The 17792-nt window shown below is 41.5% G+C and overlaps 1 protein-coding gene across 1 annotated transcript in view; it reads right to left on the bottom strand.

Annotated features, from left to right (window-relative positions):
- Positions 1–17792, bottom strand: part of trpa1b (transient receptor potential cation channel, subfamily A, member 1b) — a 218376-nt gene that overhangs the window by 160132 nt on the left and 40452 nt on the right. The window lies entirely within an intron of this gene.

Genomic DNA, 17792 nt, shown 5'->3' with positions numbered 1-17792 from the left:
TAAATAAGCAAATATCAATATGTTACAAAGTATATTGCTCCAAAATTCAATCACATGTAATTTGTTGTCTGAAGTGATAAAAACAAAAGTGCCAATGTACATAAGAACAGGAGCTTAAATCCCACCGTCGTGTTGATGGAAGTTTAAATTCAATTACTTCATAAGTTTGGGATTAAAAAAACATTTTTGGGGTGGTGACCTTGAAACTACTAAATTTCCTTTGGGCATGAAATTTCCCATCCTTACCCAATCTTGCCTACAACGACTTCAGACCCACATCAATATGCTTCATCTCAACGATCAGCCATAAAGCGAGGAAAGAAATGTTTAAACAATGCAAGTGGATAAAACCACAAGAGAAAATTACCCAAGGACAAAAAAGCTTGAACATGCACATAAAGGGAAATCAGAAGGGCTGACATTGATCTTTAACAGTGACATAATATAACAAATGTGAATCAGTAGAACAATTTATACTGCTCACAATTTTCTTCACCACTCACTTCATTGTACAAGGAAGCCGTCCAGTGTATAAAACAAGCTGCTGTTATCCATTTTGTGCTTTTATCAAAGACCTATTTTGTCTGCAATTGTTTTCATATGAAAATGTAATCTGCTGGAAGCACACAATAGTTTTAGCGACACAAGGTGTCACTCATACCTGGATGGGTAGCTGAAAAATCTGAGAGACCTTTCTTAATCACAATAGCTATTTAATGTGCTCAATGGGGCTGGCTCATCATATTTTGTCAGCTAACCCACAGTTAACTCATGACAGTTCTGGATATTAGAGTACAACATAAAAAAGATCGTCTATTATATTTTTCCAATATTGTATAGTAAAATTTACTTTGTTGTACAAACCATAAAATCTTGTAGTTTTATTCCCATTGTATGTTCCTGGGATCTCAAACTTCTTCCTGCAATACACATAAGTTCTTGGAGTTACACCCCAGCTTTGACTTCTTCAGCTGCCTCCTGAGCATATGTTTCAAAAAAATCCAGCCAACCCCAACACCCACCCCTTCGCCCAATGGATATAGTAATTCTTCCCTCTACCACAGCCTTAAGTGCAGCAACAGAAAACTCTGGTGCAAGTTCGCTCACATTTGAGCCAATTTGATAAAATTCTACAAAATCAATTCCTCAAAAGTTTCTGGCATCACTTCCAGATGAATCTCCCCTTTAAGAGGTGCTGGCTTCAACTAAGAAATTTACAATTTCAACACCATGCTGCTACATGCAGCCAATGGGTGCTGAGGGATACCCTCACTGAGTACAGCATATCAATGTGGTGTCTGTAATGATGTGTAGGCAGTTACAGAATTTATACTTGCACACCCCCTCACCCCACCTCCATGAATTTTAGAAGGGCAGACATACTCAGCATTGTTACACATATGGTCCAGAAGCTTTCAAGTCTTCTCACATTCAGCTAGAAACCATCCAGAAGGCAAAAGATTTGTTTTCGAGAATTTGCAGCATTTATACTAATTATAAAATGTGATATTGATGACATACTGAAAAGTCCTCAACATTGAAACTCCTGGGATCTGCGTAACATTCAGTTGCAACAGTAATTTGTGCATGCTAAGTAATAAAAGTGATATAGATGCTTCTAACAGAAAACTGACAATCCTTATGTATATGCTGTTGCTTTTGTTCTTTGTTCTGTTTCTTATGTTTTTATTGTAGAATCTGGTACAAAATACATTTTGCAGTTAGATGCAAACAACATGGTTGGGCTGAAATTTAATTACAGAGGCATTGTGGGCTTGGGTGAGGACAGAGAAATTGACAACACACTGGGATGTTGTTTCCATCACACTGACTTCTGCATTTCACTTCAGTACAGAAGGCTGTATGCAAATTTCCACCCACTTCCAGGAAAGGCAAGATGCCACTTAAGATATAGTGGTTGTTAAATTAGAGCCGTACTAATAAAGGTTCCTACTTTAAATTTGGATCTGTGGCATTTCCCAGGCTTCCTAATCTTGCTAATGAACCCCAGGTGAGCACACAGCAACCAATAAGTGGGTTGAAACCATATTATAATTTAGAAAGCCAGTCAGAACGGATTTGTTACAGGAATATCCTGTCAGACTAATACAATTGAATTGTTTGAGGATCTAACAAAGGAGGACTGTTCATATTTGTTGTCAACTACGTGAATTTCTGCAAGGCTTTGATAAGATACAAAATGACAGATTGGACAAAAATTGGAAGTTTGTGGGATCCAAAGGGAAATGGCAAGCTGGATCCAAAATGCCTTGATGGCAGAAAGAAAAGGGTTATGGTCAATGAATGTTTTTGTGAGCAGAACATTGTTTCCAATCAGATTCCAAAAGGCTCAGTATTGGTTTCCTTATTGCTTCTAGCGTAAATCAATGACCTTAAATACAAAACAAATAATTTATAAATTTATAGATGATACAAATATTGCGCCTATAGTTGAAAGTGATATATTCTGGAAAGTTAAATTCAATCTGGAGATGTGAGAGTTTCTACATTGGGAAGGGGAAGAAAGGTGTGCTCTAGACATTGACAAATTACTGAAAAATGTGGATGAACAAATGGAACCAAGAACACATGTCCATAGGTCCCTGAAGGGAGTAGCTCAGGCAAATCGGGTTTATCAAGTCTACTTTTCCTTCAATGCTGAAGTATAGGATATAAGAGAAGTGAGTATATTACATCTGTATAAAACATTAGTTAGGGCACAGACAGAGCACTGCATACAGTTCAGGTAACCACACCATAATGAGAATGTGGGGGATAACACAGTGTGGAGCTGGAAGAACACAGCAGGCCAGGCAGCATCAGAGAAGTAGGAAAGTTGATGTTTCAGGTTGGGACCAATCTGCTCCTCTGATGCTGCCTGGCCTGCTGTGTCCTTCCAGTTCCACACTGTGTTGTCTCTGATGCCAGCACTGGCAGTTCTTACTATCTCATAATGAGAATGTGACTGCACTAACTAGCCAGTTTCAAGCCAGTTGCAAGGAATTAAGAGATTTGATAATGAAGATTGAATGGAACAAAAGAGTGGTTTACTTTCCGACAAAGGAAAATGAAGGGAGATTTAATTGAGCTATATGTAAAATTATGAAGTGTGTAGATAATGTTGATATTAAGGATCTAAAAGGGAGGTCAATCGATTTAAAATACTGAGTAGAAAGCTTATAGGGAAGTTTAGGAATAGTTGTGTCATGCAGAAGTTGCTGACAGTCTAAGACTCACTATCTGAAAAGGTAGTAAATGTGGAGACCTTAAGACCTGGAAATGTACTTGCATTACTGGTACCTAAAGGACTAGAAGAGAGTAAATAGAGATCTCTGTTTCCATGAACAGGAAAGCTGAGAAAAAGAGGATCCCAGTATAAGTAGGAAAGGAACCAATGGCAACATGAGGAAAAATCTTAATGCACTGCGAGTATTCAGGACTTGGAGCGCATTGCCTGAGAGCGTAATGGAGCCAGATTGAATACTTTGGAAAAAAAAATTGCAGGACTGTAATGGTACTGAGATGGTAAATTATAGGAGACCCTTCAGAAAGTTGGAAAATTTTTAGTGGAGCTAAAAGATGATTTATTCAAGGATTCTTATAATGATTAAAGATTTTAAAAGTCTGTCCATTGTATTTCCTCCCCACAATAACAACCAAAAAAGAATCCCCCTTGTCCTCACGTACCACCCCACCAACCTCCGGATCCAATGCATCATCCTCTGACACTTCTGCCATCTGCAATCCGACCCCACCACCAAAGACATTTTTCCCTCCCCACCCTTGTCTGCTTTCCAGAGGTGCCACTCTCTTTGTGACTCCCTTGTCTGCTCCAAACTCCCCTCCAACCCCGCCACACCCAGAACTTTCCCCTGCAACCGCAGTAAGTGCCACACCTGTCCCCATACCTCCTCCCTCACCCCCATCCCAGGCCCCAAGAAGACTTTCCACATCAAGCAGATGTTCGTGTGCACATCTGCCAATGTGGTACACTGCATCTGCTGTACCCGTTGTGGCCTCCTCTACATCGGGGAAAACAAGCAGAGGCTTGGGGGCCACCTTACAGAATACCGACGCTCAGTTCGCAATAAACAACTGCACCTCCCAGTCATGAACCATTTCAACTCCCCCTCCCATTCCTCAGACAACATGTCCATCCTGGGCCTCCTGCAGTGCCACAAATGCTACCCAAAGGTTGCAGGAACAGCAACTCATATTCCACTTGTGAACCCTGCAGCCCAATGGTATCAATATGGACTTCACAAGCTTCAAAATCTCCCCTCCCCCTACCGTATCCCAAAACCAGCCCAGCTCGTCCCCTCCCCCCTAACCTGTCCTTCCTCCCACCTTTCCCCTCCTCCCACCTCAAGCCCCACCCCAATCTCCTCCTACTAACCTCATCCCACTCCCTTGACCTGCCTGTCCTCCCCAGACAGACCTATCTCCTCCCTACCTCCCCACCTACACTCACCTTTACTGGCTCTATTCCTTCCTCTTTGACCTATCAGTTTCCTCTCCACCTATCTTCTCCTCTATCCATCTTCTATCCACTTTCCCCTCTCTCCCTATTTATTTCAGAAACCCCTTCCCCTCCTCCATTTCTGAAGAAGGGTCTCAGCCTGAAACGTCAGCTTTCCTGCCCCTCTGATGCTACTTGGCCTGCTGTGTTCATCCAGCTCTAAAGCTTGTTACCTCAGATTCTCCAGCATCAGCAGTTCCTACTATCTCTGGTAGCAGGGTAAGTCGCTCCATTCAGAGCTCCACTCTCGCCAGTTCTCTTTCTCTTTCTTTCTTTGTCCGTCCTTTTATCCCCCTCCCTTCTTCTCTCTCCCTCTAACCCCACACCCCACCACCACCACCACCTCTTTTAACTACCTACCCAAGGAGTCGGGAAGGAGTTGGGTCGTGACAAGAACCATGTGGCAGGAGCAAAACACGCAGTTGCGTCGTGTAGTGACTGCAGACCGAGCGTGAACCCAAGCGAAGGCAGCGGATCAAGGCTGGGGCAACCAGAGTGGGGTGGTGACGTAGCAGCAGTGACATTGAGCTGGTGAGGCAGCCCAGTCTGGGGCACTCGCAGCGGCGTGGCATGGACTGGAAAGCCTGGAGCGGGACTGCAGCAGTGGAAAAGAAAGCTGGGCTCTCTTAAGCTAACGTTTTCTTCTTGTTAAAGTGAGTGGTGTCATATGTACAGCAAAGGTACACACTTTACACTGTATATTTACATCGAATACACGTGACAATAAATGATTTATTTCACATCAGTTCAGTAAGTAGATCAAGGGTCACAGGAGAAGACAGGAGAATTGTTTCAGAAGCATTTCACTCATGATTGAATGGCGAAGCAGACTCGATGGGCTGAATTGCCTCATTCTCCTGCAATGTCTTATGGTCTTGTAGTATAAATACAGTACAATTTTTCCATCCAAAGAGGATTCATTCTCATAGGAAGAAAATGATGAAATACACAACGTCAATATATATGTTGCTTATGTTGTTGTACCCTGTGGTTGAGAATTGGAGTGGGTATACCATGTGTTTGTCAAATATCCTTCAGAAGCATTCCAATGTATTGTTGCTCCATGAATATTCTGCATATTCACTCCTCCTTTTTGACTGAATTAATATCTGCAGCCATTCCCTCCAATATTTGGAATCAATTTAGATTTTACTAGATTTGCCCTAATAAATGAGGATTAGACCAAATTTCAAATCACCAAACAAATGCAAATTAAGTCAACTGCCGGGTTAAGGTAGCAACATGTTTTTTGTCTTAAAACACATTGTGACTTCCTTTACCTTACTGTGCCCAGCACCAATATGAGAGTAATCAGAAAATGACATTCATTTGAGGATCGATGGATGAGTTATTACAATATTAGATCGGTCATCCAACATGAGTACTATGGACACTTTGATCTCTACAACACAGGTTCCAGGTAAAGATTCATTATGAACTATTCTATATCATCTGGAGTGAGCGAGCTCCCTGGTTTGACAACACAGACGAGGTATTAGAGCCGAATAGAGGGGCAGAGGATCAGTTGTCTTCAAACTATGATGAATTGAAGGGAGTGGGTTTAGCAGTTTATAAACAAAAAGCACAGCATTGACCATGACCTCAAGAGGAGACAGTAGACTTGATATCAAACAATTAAAATGAACAACATTTGTGGGAATTTTAATGGCGTGTGGGGGCAGTGAGGTGAAGTTTGACTCCAAATCAGTGTCAGCAAACTAGCAAACTCATGTTCCACTTGGGAACCCTGCAGCCCAATGGCATCAATGTAGATTTCACAAGCTTCAAAATCTACCCTCCCCCCACCACATCTCAAAACAAACCCACCTTGTCCCCGTCTCCCTAACCTGTTCTTCCTCTCACCTATCCCCTCCTCCCACCTCAAGCGGCACCCCCATTTCCTTCCTACTAACCTCATCCTGCCCCCGGACTGACCTATCTCCTCCATACCTCCCCCCTCCACACTCACTTCTACTGGCTCCATCCCTGCCTCTTTGACCGACCTGTCTCCTCTCCACCTATCTTCTTCTCTATCCATCTTCGATCCGCCTCCCCTTCTCTCCCTATCTATTTCAGAACCCTCTCGCCCTCCCCCATTTCTGCAAAAGGGTCTAGGCCTGAAACATCAGCTTTTCTGCTCCTAAGATGCTGCTTGGCCTGCTGTGTTCATCCAGCTCTCCACTTTGTTATCGCGAATTCCATGCCACCTGACTTGAGCATCAGTATGGACTTAATGAGCTAAATGGTTTCTTTCATCAACAATGCATCAATTATGTGCTGTGGCTTCATTGAGAGGACTATTGAATAAATGCTACTATCCTTCCTGAATCAAAACTCTTGTAAATTAACTTTGACAGTCTGCTGGCTGAAAATTATCTCCCATGTCAAGTCCTGCTGTCTCAACCCACAATTGGTCAAAGTTTCAAGAGATGACAATGTCAGTGTTTCAACAAAACTCCTAGAAGCACAACAATGTTGACATGAATGACCGTGAAGAGCATGCTACTAATTGCTTGAATGGTTTTAATTTGTCAAGCAAGCTGCATCATGCTCCCCAATGCCTTAATGACGAGACAGAGCTACAAAGTGAAGGGATGGAAACCTTACACTCCAGATCCCACTACCAAATACGGTGGCCCGATTTGTGTGTTCAAAGGTCTGCATGTTAAAAATTGGCCTGTTCAAACGCACGGCAAAAAAACTCACAAAGCCTTCTTCCTCGACTCAAAGGGCAATTGACAAGCTGGCATTTTACTGGTGCCCTTTAGCATCAACAGCACACTTTCTACTGAAACTTAACGGCTTTCTGCTGCTCTTAGTCCATCGATAACTGTTGTTACTTCCTTCATAATAGCAACTACAAGAAACCCTTTTGTAAGCCTGAATTTTTAGACTTCACATTTTTAATCTCAAATAACTTAATTGTATTTGTTTTAAGGTGAAAGAAGAATTGAAAGAGCAATTTAAACAATATTTGTATAAACTGACTTCTAAACGTGAAAAAAAACCGACTGTCAATTGTTTGGAATCCTCCTGCATCCTTACCTTTGCACACAGAATTTATTGCATGAAATAAATATATTGGAAGTATTTTTAGGATTTAATATGTTATTAAGTTAGCAGTGGCTCAAGACCTTTTTTCTTGAAGCTGAATATGATTAATACTGAGGGAATAGCTCAGATCTTGCAGTCTACAGAAGTCCAAAATCTCACACCAGGAAATTTAAGCATTGCAGTCTTCTGGAAACCCTTTAAAAAGTCTCCAACTCTTAATCTGAGTCAGAGACTTTGGAAGGCTCTGCCTCAGTTAGCTGAATAGTTACACAGGAAAAAAAAAGGAGGATTTGGAGGGGTGCAAAAGAGGTTTGCCAGAATGTTGCCTGAATTGGAGTGTATTTGCTGCAGGGAGAGGTTAGACAAACTTGAACTGTTTTCATGAGACCATCAGAGGCCGAAAGGCACCCTGATAGAAGTGTATAAAATTATATAAGACATGGATTTGTTAGACAGTCAGAATCTCTTTCCCAGTGTGGAAGTGTCAAATACTAGGGGACATAGGTTTGAAATGAGAGGGAGAAGTTTAAGGGAAATGTGTCAGGCAGGCTTCTTTTATACAGGGAGCGAAGGTGCCTGGAATGTGCAGCCTGGGGAGGTGATAGAAGCAAATGTGATGGTAATGTTTAAAAGGCATTTAGACAGACACATAAACAGCGAGAGAAGAGATAGCTATGGACCATGTGGAGGCAGGTGGGATTGGTTTAGAATAGTATTATGGTCAGCACTGAGAGGGTGGGCCAAAAGGCCTGGTGCCATGCTAACTATTCTATGTTTTGTTTTAAAACTTAGAAGGATTAAAACCCTGCTTCTTGTCGAGGATAACTAAACTGACCCATCAATCTCTCACATTGACTTCTCCCCCTAGCCCATTACACACACCCAGCCACTCACACCCACCCTCTCCCCAGTCACTCACACCTAGCTACTCTCCCGTCATTCACATTGACACTCGATGACTTACAGTGAATGGCCATCACTCACCATTACAGTCGCTGTCACTCACACATCCTGACTATCTCTCAACTGACTGCCTGTACCTAGCCCTCAGCTAATCCCCAAAGCCAACATCTCTCCTAGAACATGCAACATCTTCCTCCTCCCAGACACAGTCCCTTACCCAAACCCAAAACACTCATCAGCTTCTGAATACCACCGCTCTGTCACTGTAGACATGCAGTGACCTGCCAACCCCAGATATCTGCCTTTTGCTGGCCCCCCCAACAATACATTGTAGACACTCCACGCTCCTGACCTCATCACCCACTCCTTGACCCACACACTTGCCCAATTCCCTCCAACTCTACTTCTAAACCAACTGCCAATCTACCCATTTACACCTAACCTCACTGGCTCCTTCCCATCTCACCTCCTCATCCACCTACCTGCCACCCTATGCAGTCACCCGCCTTCTACCTTATCCACCTGCCACCCTACCACTTTATCTATTTATCTGCTGCACTACCCTTTCACCCACCTGGCACCCTACCCCATCACCCACCCGGCATCCTGCCTCCCTGTGCCTTTACCTATTCACCCCCCGACGCTGCATCATCAAACACTTAGCTGACACACTTCTCTCCACAGTTTGTCGAAGATGTTTTAAACTGTGTTTACTTACTGTAATGTGGAAACTAGTGACATAAAAAGGCGCAACTGTTTTAATTAGTTGATGAACAAAGGGCACTGAAGATATGGAACTGAAGAATTGTAATTGGCCCTTTCATTAATCAGTTCATCCTAACAGATTTTTTCACCCCAATTTCATATGCAAGGCGAACTATAGGTATGAAATTAAAGACCGTTCCAAAACCTTCTGTTCCAGTCACAGATTTCAATTGTCAAAACATAATTTGTAGAACATACTTTACCTTGTTTTCCCAATATGCAAAGTATTTTACCAGTTCCACAAATTCAGAAAAACACATTGCATCACCATAAATTGTTTTTATTTTCTTGGGTGTTGACCTTTGTTTCAAAAGAAAAGGAGACTTAACAAAGGTAACAAGAGGACAGTTTAAGTAGACCCACCCCACCAACCTCCAGATACAACGCATCATCCTCCGACACTTCCGCCATCTACAATCTGACCCCAACACCCGAGACATTTTTCCATCCCCACCCTTGTCTGCCTTCTGGAGAGACCACTCTCTGCGTGACTCCCTTGTCCGCTCCACACTTCCCTCCAACCCCACCACACCCGGCACCTTCCCCTGCAACCGCAGGAAATGCTACACTTGCCCCCACACCTCCTCCCTCACCCCCATCCCAGGCCCCAAGATGACTTTCCATATCAAGCAGATGTTCACCTGCACATCTGCCAATGTGGTATACTGTATCCATTGTACCCTGTGTGGCTTCCACTACATTGGGGAAATCAAGCGGAGGCTTGGGGACCGCTTTGCAGAACACCTCCGCTCGGTTTGCAATAAACAACTGCACCTCCCAGCCGTGAACCATTTTAACTCCCCCTCCCATTCCTCAGATGATATGTCCATCATGGGCCTCCTGCAGTGCCACAATGATGCCACCCGAAGGTTGCAGGAACAGCAACTCATATTCCACTTGGGAACCTTGCAGCCCAATGGTATCGATGTGGACTTCACAAGCTTCAAAATCTCCCCTTCCCCCACTGCATCCCAAAACCAACCCAGATTGTCCCCTCCCCCCACTGCATCCCAAAACCAGCCCAGATTGTCCTCTCCCCCCACTGCATCCCCAAACCAGCCCAGCGTGTCTCCACCTCCCTAACCTGTTCCTCCTCTCACCCATCCCTTCCTCCCACCTCAAGCCGCACCTCCATTTCCTACCTACTACCTCACCCCGCCTCCTTGACCTGTCCGTCTTCCCTGGACTGACCTATCCCCTCTCTACCTCCCCACCTATACTCTCCTCTCCAGCTATCTTCTTTTCTCTCCATCTTCGGTCCACCTCCTCCTCTCTCCCTATTTATTCCAGAACCTTCTCCCCATCCCCCTCTCTGATGAAGGGTCTAGGCCCGAAACGTCAGCCTTTGTTCTCCTGAGATGCTGCTTGGCCTGCTGTGTTCATCCAGCTTCACACTTTGTTATCTTATTCTCACTAGACCAGTTCACTTACATTAAAATTGATTACTGGAAAATTATAAAGTCTATTTTGAACGTTGTAGTAGCAAATGATTAACCAGCCTCAGCGTGACTTCATGAAGAGAAAAGCGTGCCTGGAAAATGTATTAGAATTCTTTGGAGAGGTAACAAGCAGGATTGATAAAGGGAAAGCAGTGGGTGTAATGCACTTGGGTTTCTAGAAGGTGCTTGGTAAGATATAACACATTAGGCCCCTTAATAAGAAGTCAGAGTGTTGGAGCAGTATATTGGCATGGAGAGAGGATTGACAAACTGATAGAAGACAGAGAATTGGGCCAAGGGGGACATTTTTGTGATAACAAACTGTAATCAGTAGTGTGCCACAAGGACCACAGTTATTTACAATATGTATATGAATGATGTGGATGAGAAAAGTGAAGAAATGTGTGCTTTGGCCACATAGTGAGTATGAGACAAAGTTGGCAGAGTGACAAATTAAGCGAGTGGGCAAAAACTTGGCAGATGAAATATAATGTGGGAAAATGTCAGCTTATGCACTTTAGCAGGAAATATTGTTTAAATTGAGAAAGACTGCAGAAATCTCAGAAGGATTTGGGAACTTTAATACATAAGCCACATAAAGCTAGCAAACTATTTGAGCAGGTAGCGAAATGCAAATTGAAATTTATTTTATTTCAAAGAGAATAGAGTTTAGAAAGAACGAGAATTTGCTATAACTGTACAAGCCACTCATAAGACCATTCCTGGAACACTGTAAACACTCCTGGTCCCCATGTATAAGGAAAGATATACTAACCTTGGCAACAGGCCAGAGAAGATTCACTACGTTAATCCAGGGTATGGAGGAACTCTCCTATGAGGACAGATTGAGTAGATTTTGGCCTGAATTCATTGGAATTTAGAAGAATGAGAGGCAACCTTATTGAAACATACATCTTAACGGACTTGGCAGAGTAGAAGTGGAGAAGTTATTTCCACTTATGGGAGACCATAAGACTGTATCTCAGAGCCAAGGGTCACCCTAACAAAAATAGGGAGGATATTTTTCTCTCAGGAGATAGTGAATCTGTGAAATCCTTACCACAGAGGGCAGTAGAGATTGAGTCCTCAAGTATATTCGAAGCAAGGAGACAGATTTTTAATCAATAACAGAATGAAGGGTTATGGGGCAAAGACAAGAAAGTAGAGTTGAGGCTTATCAGATCAGCATGATCTCATTGCACAGTGATATTGACTGAATGGTGTAAAGGGGCTACTTCTGATCCTACGTCTAATGGCCTTGTGGTTAAACCATTAACTCTGTTCCTCTCTCCACAGATCATGATTTTTCATTGTTGCTAAGTAATTTAAATCCATCCTTTAATCTACTAACAGACTTTTATGCAAGAAATTTACAGTAGTTTCTATATATTAGTGACTGAATGCTAATATATCTGACTCATGCTTGTTAATTATCTGGGGAGAAGTAACAACTGACCTGTAACTGGTGTAAGTAAGGAATAAAGATTGCAGGTCAGTATGTCAGCTGATCCCAGCTAGGGCATCAATAGTGGTTGTAATGACATGAGTATTTATAGAAATCCTTTATTTCATTTAATGTTAATATTTCATATGAATATGAATATATGAATCATTCCCTTATTAAATCAGTGTCTGACAATGAAATCATTAGCCATTTGCTTGAACCAGTCTGAAGCAGGAATGATACCTCTAGTGAAATTCTGTTACCTATGGCTGAATTGCTGAAATCTTTTATTTATTTTATTATAAACTTTTAAATTTTGTTTTTACAATTTTTGATTATAATGGAATATAATATAAGTTTAAAGTAAGCATAATATTTCTTTCCGGGCATTGTGTCAGAAATGTAAAATTGCTGCTGCAAAGGAAGAAGAGAATAGTAAAAATAAAAATAAGAGTGAATTACAGCATCTTCAGCTTTGAGAAAGAAGAGGATTGTGGCTGAATGTAATAATATATATGTACTTAACAATATGCTTGAGGGATATTGGAATCCAAAAGGAAATGCAGTCTTTGAAGGGTGTGTTATGGACCGGACCAGACCAGACCCCCTTAAAATATTCTAAGAAGGTAGACTAGACCCTAACTTATTCTTATTTTAAAGGAAAATTTCAATTGTCTTTTCCCTGTGCAATGTGACTGGTCAAATTACTCCATGTTAAGCACAACACATTTTAAACACTGCAGTTAAAATACAAAGGGGAATTTAGTATAACAATGGAACACTTAACTGAATAATACATATAGTAACTATTACTAATTTATTGCTCCAATATATTAACATCCCATGAACACAACCCTTGGCAAAAAAGAAAAATTTAGACACGGATTCTCACATGCAGTACTCCAATTCAGGGGGAAAAACCATCAAGCGAAAATTCAAAAAGAGAGTAGCAGCCAGGAGACATTCACTGAAGTTTCCAACTCCTTTGAGACCCCAATAGCTTTTTCCGTAAAGCTGAACCAAAAAACTGAAAAAACCTAGAAAGCCTCATCTGTGAGAGCTGGCCATGCTCCTTCCATTGTTCCAACTTTAAAGAAAAAACCCCAAGGCCTCACAAGCTGTTTACTCAAGTGGTTTCGGTAGCCAGCTCGTTATCTCTGCCTTACAACCTCTCTTTTTAAAAAAAGACGAAATAACCTATGGAAAGCCACAGCGTCATCACAGGTGCAACTTATTTTCATATATGCAGAAAATGGGAAAAACTAAGGATCAGTATGTTACATCGTAAGGATCTGCATTAAGACATAAATTTGGTAAATGAATTGAATATCTGACAAGGGACAGAATCTGATATAGAATACCACAAAATTATTTCAAAGGAAGCTTATTTCAAAAGATTTAACACTTAATGGAGCAGCACAGGTATCTAACAAAAGTGAAATATGAAGTGTCGAGATCTACAGAAGTAGAAATGAATTGATTTTGCATCGTTGATATGAGATCATGACAAAATAAAAAATTATAAGTCTAAAGTATAAGCTGTCGAAGCTGAGAAGCCAATAAAAAAATGAAAGTTATGCATATAGTATTAATTGCAAGACAGATCAAAATGCATCCCAAAATGATCAGTGACCTCACCCTACAAAAGTTACCATGTTTTAGTAGTTAATAACAGGTGCAATCCAAAATAACCATTCTGAAAATATTCCTGCAGCTTTTCTAGGCTAAGTTTCTGTTATCGTAAGATGTCGACACGCAGACAGAATAACAGAAAACCATGACCATAGGGAATAAGGTTTATGGATAGAATGTGTGTTCTATATGTGAACCTGTTAATACATAAGCCTGTTAATATTTTCGGATATGCTGTGACATTGCAGATAGGGATATGACACTAAGTATAGATGAAGCAGATTAGCATTCAGGGCTTAATTGGATATAGTTAGAAAATTCTTAATCAGCTATGTTTTTCTGTGCAAACTGAGGACAGCATCACCATTGGCCAAAGTTAGTAATTTCACTGTGACAGTGTAAAATAGATAGTTTCTTGAATATAAATGAAATTTGGCAAGAAGCCCAAAATCTCTGGTATCAACCAATGAACAGGGCCTGCTACCAGTTAGATTTGCATTATCATTTAATCAACATAATATTTTGTCTGTCAAGTTGCAAAAGCATGATATGGAAACAATGTAATGCAATGCTTATTCATTGGTCCTTTAGGATCTGCATGGAAAAGCAAACACAACTGTGAAGTCTCTTAAACAGAGAGAAGGATTGTGAAAGGAACAGTGCAAGACTTGAACAAAATGATGAATTCAATGTTGAATCAAGTACAGAAAGAAAATTATAAAGAGGAAAAGAAAGACTGGATGGGGAGGAAAGAATAAAAAGGGAAACAATATGAGACAAAAAAGTATATAGACTTTTTAATCGCAATAACATTTAAAACCTGAAAGAAAGACAGTGATTTTTCAAGCCAATGATTTGTAGAATGAAATGTATGTATAGGTATTTGTTTACAATATACTGGAGTTATAGATATCTACATACAAATTAAACAGATGCAGGACAGACCCAAAAGAGATAGCAAGACAGACGTATACAGTAACAAGGGAATCATCCAGGCAGTTGTCAGTAGTGACTCTGAACTCCATGAACTCCATCAACAATGGGTACAGAAATCTCCCATCTATCTCCAGACTCCACTATCCCCTTCTCTTGGTTGATGAATCCTAATGTTAAACAATATTTGGAAGAAACAGAATACTAACTCTGGGTAGGGTTTTCTCCAGTAAACTTGGCAACATTATCAGATGCTGAGTTCAACAAATCCTGAAGCATGCAGCTGCCAAACTGGGCCTGTGCCAGATTTGACCAAACTAACAAGAAGGAAAAAGTAAATTGAACATGTCATCACTGACCTGCATGCCATAGCAACAACTATTCATAGCGAGTTTTGAGAAGATTTGTAGCTCAGGTTGAGGTTCTGGATGTGAGTTTGCTCTCTGAGCTGGAAGGTTAGTTTTCAGACGTTTCGTCACCATTCTAGGTAACATCATCAGTGAGCCTCCGACGAAGCGCTGGTGTTATGTCCCGCTTTCTATTTATCTGGTTAGGTTTCCTTGGGTTGGTGATGTCATTTCCTGTTCTTTTTCTCAGGGGATGGTAGATTGGTTCCAAATCAATGTGTTTGTTGATGGAGTTCCGGTTGGAATGCCATGCTTCTAGGAATTCTCGTGCGTGCCTCTGTTTGGTTTGTCTTAGGATGGATGTGTTGTCCCAATCAAAGTGGTGTCCTTCCTTATCTGTATGTAAGGATACGAGTGATAGTGGGTCATGTCGTTTTGTGGCTAATTGATGTTCATGTATCCTGGTGTCTAGCTTTGTACCTGTTTGTCCAATGTAGTGTTTGTCACAGTTCTTGCAAGGTATTTTGTAGATGACGTTTGTTTTATTTGTTGTCTGTACAGGGTCTTTTAAGTTCATTAGCTGCTGTTTTAGTGTGTTGGTGGATTTGTGGGCTACCCTGATGCCAAGAGGTCCGAGTAGTCTGGCAGTCATTTCGGAAATGTCTTTGATGTAGGGGAGAGTGGTTATGGTTTCTGAGCTCGTTTTGTCTGTTTGTTTGGGTTTGTTGCTGAGAAATCGGCGGACTGTGTTCGTAGGGTAAACATTCTTTTTGAATACGCTGTAAAGGTGATTTTCCTCTGCTCTGCGTAGTTCCTCTGTGCTGCAGTGTGTAGTGGCTCGTTGGAATAATGTTCTAATGCAGCTTCGTTTGTGGGTGTTGGGATGGTTGCTCCTGTAGTTCAGTATTTGGTCCGTATGTGTTGTTTTCCTGTAGACACTGGTTTGAAGTTCCCCATTGGCTGTTCGCTCTACTGTGACATCTAGGAATGGCAGTTTGTTGTTGTTTTCCTCCTGTTTTGTGAATGTTATGCCAGTAAAGGGTATTATTGATGCTCTTGAAGGTTTCCTCTAATTTGTTTTGTTTAGTGATGACAAAGGTGTCATCCACATAGCGGACCCAAAGTTTGGGTTGGATGATTGGCAGAGCTGTTTGTTCGAGTCTCTGCATTACTGCCTCTGCTAAGAACCCTGTTATTGGAGATCCCATGGGCGTACTGTTGGTTTGCCTGTAGGTTTTGTTATTGAAAGTGAAGTGGGTGGTAAGGCATAGGTCCACTAGCTTGATGATGTTGTCCTTGATGATGAGGTTGGTGGTGTCTGGTGTATGTGTCTTCGGTTCTTCTAATAGTGTAGTCAGTGTTTCTTTGACCAGGTTGATGTTGATGGATGTGAACAGGGCTGTTACGTCAAAGGAGACCATTATTTCATCCTCTTCTATCTTGGTGTTTTTGATGGTGTTCAGGAATTCTTGGGTGGAGCGAATGGAGTGGTGGGAGTCTTCTACTAGGTGTTTTAGTCTTTGGTGTAGTTCCTTGGCTAATCTGTAGGTTGGTGTTCCAGGTAGCGACACTATGGGTCTGAGGGGGGCTTCTGGTTTGTGAATTTTTGGTAGTCCGTAGAAGCGTCGTGTGTTGGATCCATCTGGTTTCATTTTTTGGAAGTCTCTCTTGTTTAATTCTCCAGATTTTTGAAGCTTTTTGAGTAAGGCTGTGATTCGATTCTCTAGTTGTGGGGTTGGGTCTATCGCCACCTGTTGGTAAGTGTCAGTATCTGCAAGCAGTGCGTTCGCTTTCTCAATGTAGTCTGTTCGGTTTAAGATGACTGTCAAGCGTTCTTTGTCTGCAGGTAGGATAACGATGTTTTTATCTTTTTTTGAGTCCTTTTAGGGCTTTCCTTTCTTGTGTATTGAGTGTGTTTTCTTCCTTTTTCCTGCTTAGTGTTGGTGCGACTGTCTGTCTGATGGTTTGCTGGGTTTCTTCTGACAGTTTGTTGTCTTTCAGTGTTGCTTCTAACGCTGCTAAGAAATCTTTCTTGTCCGCATCCTGGAACTCCATCAACAAACACATTGATTTGGAACCAATCTACCATCCCCTGAGAAAAAGAACAGGAAATGACATCACCAACCCAAGGAAACCTAACCAGATAAATAGAAAGCGGGACATAACACCAGCGCTTCGTCGGAGGCTCACTGATGATGTTACCTAGAATGGTGACGAAACGTCTGAAAACTAACCTTCCAGCTCAGCGAGCAAACTCACATCCACAACTATTCAAGATAGTATTCAAAGAAGAGAGCTCAAATTAGTCCTTGTGGAAAAAAAGTCCCATTTTCACACTGAGGACACTGTCCATTGTTCTGAGAAAGAGTTAACTTTTTGGGTTCAGTGACCATGATTTTCTTCTTCGCAGATGCTGCCAGACTCACTGAGCATTTCCAGCAACTTCTGTTTTTGTTCCGGATTTACAGCATCCACACTTCTTTCTGTTTTTACATTGTCTATTGTGTTGTTTAGCACTATCACTGAGCTCAACGAGACAGATTCAGAAAGTAATTATAAACCTGCCATGATCTTTGCAAACAATCTGAATGATCAACTTCTAGTTTCTTTTTATAATACTATTGGAACTGCTAAGGATTAATTTAAAATCCATCTGTAAAAACCTTTCATATAGCAGCAATAATTTCACCATTTCTTTGACAGAAAATTCTAGCCCACGGAGTTCTTGTTGCTTTTCGATCAGTTTATATTGTGTT

Source organism: Stegostoma tigrinum, chromosome 5 (assembly GCF_030684315.1).
Source record: "Stegostoma tigrinum isolate sSteTig4 chromosome 5, sSteTig4.hap1, whole genome shotgun sequence".
Classification (NCBI taxonomy): domain Eukaryota; kingdom Metazoa; phylum Chordata; class Chondrichthyes; order Orectolobiformes; family Stegostomatidae; genus Stegostoma; species Stegostoma tigrinum.
This window is presented reverse-complemented; position numbering and strand designations above follow the sequence as displayed.